A 6,596-nucleotide genomic window follows, 5' to 3' on the forward strand; every position below is an offset into this window, starting at 1 on the left:
TTGTCATTCGATGCATGCCTGCGCTGTCGTTCAGCATCACGTTGAATCAACCGGTTTTAATGTTGAGAAGCTTCACAGTTCTTTACAGTGGAGAGCAGAGCGCTGCACGGTCCCCTCAAGACGACGCTGGAAACTGAAAATGTGCCAGAATATGACCAGAATCTGACTTGCAGGATTAATTCAGTTGTCTCCTGGAGCTCTCTGACGCTGCTTTAATACTTCTGGGGTATAATCCTTAAGCTTTAACCTGCGAGCTGACCCGGACGCAGCGCCACAGTGGAAAAGAAAGGAGTGATGCTGCAGCAGCCTCTAATGTTCATGTTAAGACCTCTTAGTGACAACTGAGGCGTCGTCGTCGTGGTGTTTCTCCACAAAATCAGTTGTGTTATGCAACCTTCTAACTCACACAGCGCAGTGTGTCATGCCAGGAGGAGCAGCGATGGCCGCTCGGTCGATCAGTTCCACATCGATAAGAATAATGTCACGGAGGTCCCCGTGGAGGGATTATTCCCACCTCTCTATCACAGAGGTAGAGCTCTGACCCAGTGGGACTCCTCATTCCCTACGTGTGCTGCGTTTCCCGCCGCCCTCGCCGGTTACTCCTCAGCCCCGGTGCAGAAGGGAAGCGTCGGCGTCTTTTGGTTCGTGGCAGATGACGCCGCTGCTGCACGCGGGAGATCTGAAGCGCAGACGCACAACACGAACATCTGCAGGTCACTTCTTGCCCCCATGAGGCAGCTGGATTTGTGAGAATCCATCAGCATCCTGCGAGGAACTGCTGGTGCTGGTTTAGGTGTGACGACAGCACGGCGGCTAGTTTGAAAACAGCAATGGCGGCTCATAAAGACGTTGGATGCTACTAGCTACTAGTAGTTATATAGTAGAGTATTTCTTCATTACGCTGTTCTTGTGACCGACTTAGGCAAGAGTTTTGCTCTCCTACTACGTCATAGAATCCGTTGATCTGATTGGTTGGAGTTAGCCCAACTGCGATAGACACATAGCTCATCCAATCACCTGCCAATGTTCGGTCACTTCTACTGTTAATTGATAACATGACAGCATTTTGGACGCCTGTGCTGAGAGACGAGTCCGAGACGCCACAGAGGTGCATTTGCTGATGGAGGTATCAGATTTGGAAAAGTTCTGCTCTTGCTGCGTTAGTTTCCAAGTTATTCTGTCCTCTAATTACGATAAATTCTCGAAATTTGAGCTGAAGCCAGAAACTCAGCGTGCGTCTCTGTTATAATCAATTCATTTAACAAGCAGAAAAAGAGGTTCCGGCTTTTTCTTTGTTTTTTATGACAGTAAATCAATAATTTGGGGCTCCTTGGGATTCTGATTGGTCCATCAGAAAAAAACAGTTATAGATTTGGCCTACAGGAAACAGGCATTTTCACCACTAAGTGATTGACAGGTTAATCGAGAAAAGGATTTGCACTTTAATTGATAATGAACGCTCCTCTCAAGATTGTTGCTTTCTGTTGCCGTCAAGTGAAAACCGGCATTTCAAAAGCGAGCTGAACCCTTGTCGTCCTCGCCGAAGCGTTTGGCCTTAAATGTTAAATCTGTCACACCATCTGAGAGCGGCGGACCCGTGAGACCTGCAGGGAACGTCCCGGCCCCTCTCACCAGCCTGTAATCCCTGGCGGCCATCCGCGCCATCCTCCTTCCAACGCACGCCATTTGGACGGATGCGAGCTGAACCCGTGACCTCGTGCATTAGGCTGCGGCCGCGCCACAATCCCAATGGATGAGGCGCTGAGCGGGGTGTAAAAAGCATTTCTTGTTTCAGTTTTAAGCCGGCTTCCTCTGACCACGGGGGTCATACGAACACACATGTGCACGCCCAAATTCGCACAAGCGCCTACAGAGACGCGGACGTCCACTTTCGGGGCTGTGGCGACCGCAACGCGGTCGAGGAGCGTTAACTCACACGCAATAAGTGTTCGACAATCAATAGCGCTTCATAGCTTATTTATGACATCAAGCACACCCCGCTGTGCATCATCTTGACATGCACTTCCTCTTCTTTTAATTTGAAGAGGAAGACGAGGGCGCGTGTCATAACTCCAGCGAGTCTGTGAGCTACGTGCAGCCTCATTGAAGTAATGGCGACGAGCTATCTCGCTGCACCTTCCCACCGCTTTGACAGACTGTCTCCTCCAGCTGAAATCTTGTCACCCACTGCCTCATTTCCTCCTCTTTCTCTTCACGAGCTTCTATTCATCCCCCCACCCCCCCGCTCTGCTTCTGTCTCTTTTTTTTTTTCCCTCTAAAGGCTCGACTGTATTCTCCTTAGCAACAGCGAGAGAGGACTCAGGCGGGGTATTAACACTTGCATGCGCACATCCGGGAGCTAACATCTGCACAGCGTGAAGCGCAGGAGAAGTCAGAAAAGAGCAGGGGGGAGGATGAGGGAGGGAGGGGTCGACACTTTTAATTCGTAGGAATACGAATGGGATATGGAGAGAATGAGACGAGTTTGGGGGCTGTTATGTAATCCATGTTTGGCAGCGGTTCCACTTTTGACAGCTGTTTGCTGGATTTTCCCCTTCATCCCCGCTCGCTCCCAAAAGCGGGATGAAAAATAAGAAGTCCGAGGCAGTTTGAACACTTTTAAAACGAGGCCAGCAACCAAGAAGTGGCTGCGTGAACAGCAGAGCGTGCGCAAAGTGAGAAAAAGGTGGCTCCCTCATTATGCTGGTAATTATCACTTAGCAGGCTTACCCTTCACAAAAAGCCGCCCTGTTCCGAGCAAGCTGGCAGGGGATAATTACGAGGGTCTAATGTGGCTCGGAGGCCAATCTGAAGCGAGCGAAGGAAAACTGAGAAAGCGCCAGTCCTTGTTTCTCTTTGTCAATCTGTCTCTCTCCATCTGTCAGTCCCTTTCCACTTTCTCCTCCCTGCCCCCTCCTCTGCATCCTCCCTCCCACCCCCGCCTTCGCTCCATCTGAGATTGTACTGCATCTGGCATGTCTGGAAATCACTGGCTTTCCCCTTACTCCTTCATGGAGGTATAATCCTTTTATTTCTGTCTATAAATACATTTCTGCTGAGCTTTTAGAGGCTTCCTGCCCCCCCACCCCCTTCTCTGACAGCAAGTGCAGCACTAAGCCCTGTGTGTGTGTGTGTGTGTGGCTTAAGAAATGTACTGCATGTGTGTTTTCAAAGAAGACGCCGTGGAGAGCTGAGAAGAGACAAGCACAAGCCGACAAAGGGGACCAGTGAAGGAGGTGTTTTCTGCTAAAGGAAGCCTAAATGTGCGAGCCTAAAGGTTGCTGCCTTTTCAGCCGCTGCTTTTCTATCCCACCGCCACTCGTCTTGTCCCCTGCTCTGGTCCTCTAACCAATCACCTGCCTCCATCTCCCAAAGGGGCGAAGCTGCGAGTGTTTATCCGATATCAAACACTGAAATGTGAATAGGTGAATGTTTGATGATGGGGATTCGTGCTTTGAATATCGTTTCCAAATTACCTTGAAGATGTCGAAGCCACCGCTGAATTCTCCCTTCTTACCCGCAGCACTTATTCCTCTGATGTTTAGAGTCTTTCAGAATTAAAAACAGGTAGAAACACTGATCCATTATCCGTAAAGCAGGATCCTGGGGATAAGCTGAAAAGGAGGTCGGTGATCTTTCAATTGTTTCCTCTGGGAAATGTGGGAAAACAATGAAAAATGCTCATCAAGAGTCTGCAAAGCCCAAAGAGAAGTCGTATCGTCAGATTGCTTGTTCTGTCTCACCAAACAGTCAGAGCATGAATCCCCGGAGGATGCATCCTCATGATGTTCAATTTTTTAAAGCACATATTCATGTTTCCCAGAGGATTCATCCCGTGACTTTTCCTTTGGCTGCATCAATCAAATAATCAAACTTAGTGTATAAAGGGACTTACAAATCTTAGTTGGTTAAAACTGGATTTAGACTGATGCACTAAATTCCACCAGGTGTGAAACACCTGCGTTCCGTCCGCGACGCTTCAGACGTAGCTGATAGCTGCCGTTCTGGACAGCGCATGTGATGCCACCAGCCGCCCTCTGAGTCTATTTTTGACAGAAGACGTGTCAATCTGCACAGAGCAGATTGAGCGAGACAGGAAGTCAGACACCAGAGCGGTGTCGTGAATCTGGTACAAAAAAAAACACACTGTGCCGACTCCTGATCAAACGTCAGCGATAAATGCAATTAATTTGTTGGATGAATCGATAAACATTTTGTGCAGATGTTCACGTTCCCCTCAGGATGAGTTTTATTACTTCGGTGATCTCCAGACTTTCCCTCCAGCAGGTCAGAATCAAAACGTTCCCATCAGCCTCAGCTGGACTTTGTGTGTAACGATAATTAGCCGATGCTAGCATGCTAACACGCTAGTTGAGATTGTCAGAGAACATTTCATGTTTTTAATGAATTTAAAATAAAAAAGTTAGCACTGTCATGAATACAAACAGTGTTTTAAAAGTCAATTCAAGACTAAAACACTGAGTTCTGCAGATTCTGGTGCATTATTATATATTCTTTGCCAAGTCCTCTCACACACACACACCAGCCATTATCCCCACCTACCCCCAGGAATCATAACTATTCCTGAATCGCTCTCTCACCACGCAGACCCACACCCACTGACTTATATAAAGCCATTAACCGGCATTGTGCTATTTTTAGTGGGCAGGTACAGCGTGTTTCAGCATGAGGAGATTGTTACGGCTCGAGAACGGGGGCTGAGGGGCGCTGAACTGCAGAATTTAACAGATGGAGGAATGGGCTCCGGCTTTTAAAAGTGGCCACGAAGTCACAGGAAGCACATGAGTGGGTGGTGTGAGGGCTAAAAGCACCAAATCCAAGGCTTTTCTTGTATATTTATATACATATCTTTTTAATTGTTGGAGGATTACATCTGAACATTACAGCCGGCCATAATGTCGATCATGTTCACTGCGCGCTTGGGTGCAGATGTTGATTTTGAGACAGATTAAATGGACCTACAGTACAGGTTAAGCTCTTAAGTTGGAGGTCATGAAGCTTTGCAGCCTAAAGCACATTTAATAATACAGTACATGCATGATGAGAACATAATCTTGTGAACCGTTATAGCTGTGTAATGTTTGACACTGAGACTGGATCTTTACCATCATGAAGCCCAGTCCAAGCTCTAATTATATTAGAGCCTAAAGTTCATTAGAACCTACAGCCAATCAGAGCCCATTAGTGTCTGTAATTAAGCTCTAAAAGCAGTGGTTTGAACGAACGGAGCTCCTGGCTGCACGGAGCATCCAGAGAGCTTAACAGCTTGGTCCACTTAACGTACAGTAAGAGCAGCTCCGAGCAGATGTTCAGCTCGTACAGTAGCGCACACTTGCACATCTGGCTGCCCGGCCAAACACAGACCGTTAGCCGAGTGTCCTCAGAGGAGGGATGGAGGGAGGCGGTGGTGCAGGAGGAGGAGGAGGAGGAGGGCAGCGAGGGGGAATACAGCGCAGATGAGATGGAAACAACAAAAGGGTGGGTGTAAAATTGAAGGGTAGAGTGCAGAAGAGGACAGAAGAGGAGATGAAAAGAGAGAAGAGCATGAGTCCGCGCAGGCTAAAAACGTAAGCACTTGTGGAAACTATAAGGTGGATAAAAACACCCCCCCTCGCATGGCATACGTTATGTAAGAGAGAATGATAAAAGAGGCAGCGATCCCAGAGATGGATGATTGTAGACTAAAAAAGCCCCAGCTAAACCCGCTTCCCTTCTCCCAGCGCAAATACGAAAGGAACACAGTAAAGCGTCGCCTCCTATGAATGATGCATCCTCCCTCTGGACCAATCGGTAATGGATCCAGTACGTCACCCTATTTTGACACGCAATTATTGTATCCCCTCTGGGCTAGTTAGCACTTTTCTGGTACTCATTTGTCTTTTAGGTTAGCTTCCTGAGACGGCGTTTTAATTTGATCACTATGTGGAGATGTCGTTTTCCCGTGCATGGGACTGAAGTATCTCACAATCGCTTTATTGTCCCGTTGATGTTGCAGTCGAGTCTTCTCCTGCTTGTGTTCACCACGGAGGCATTCCTCTCAGCAATTACAAACTTCGTAACCGCTGTCGGACGTAAAATCGGACCAATTATTCAGCTGGCTGGTTTGAAGTTGAAATAGATGAAATGCTGAAGTCAGACTTTTCCTCATTTTTCCCACTTCTCTAAAGAGTATGAAACTGTTGTCGGACATATTTGTAGCATCTGAGCCTCAAACCTCTGGCTAGGCGTTTGTCATGGCAACGGCTGAATGACATCCACTTGATACCAGGCATTTTTCCCCCCTTTTATGACAAGGTCACATAGCATTGGCTATCATTCATTAAGCAATTTAAGCCATGCCCGTTAACAGCAGTCTGCATTTGGAGCCATTGCAATGTTAGCCAGTTAGCTTAGCATGCTAGCACTGATTCGCCGCTCTTAATTCGTGCTTCTTCCAACACCTGCTCAGCGTCAAACTCCTGCGCTCTCAGTTCTGTTTTCATATAACGTTATAGTTATAATTTAAGTTAAAGTTTTAGTCATGACAGAAGAGACACTTTAAGGATAACAGGGTAAAAAAAACGAAATTAAAATTT

Source organism: Chelmon rostratus, chromosome 23 (assembly GCF_017976325.1).
Source record: "Chelmon rostratus isolate fCheRos1 chromosome 23, fCheRos1.pri, whole genome shotgun sequence".
Taxonomy (NCBI): Eukaryota; Metazoa; Chordata; class Actinopteri; order Chaetodontiformes; family Chaetodontidae; genus Chelmon; species Chelmon rostratus.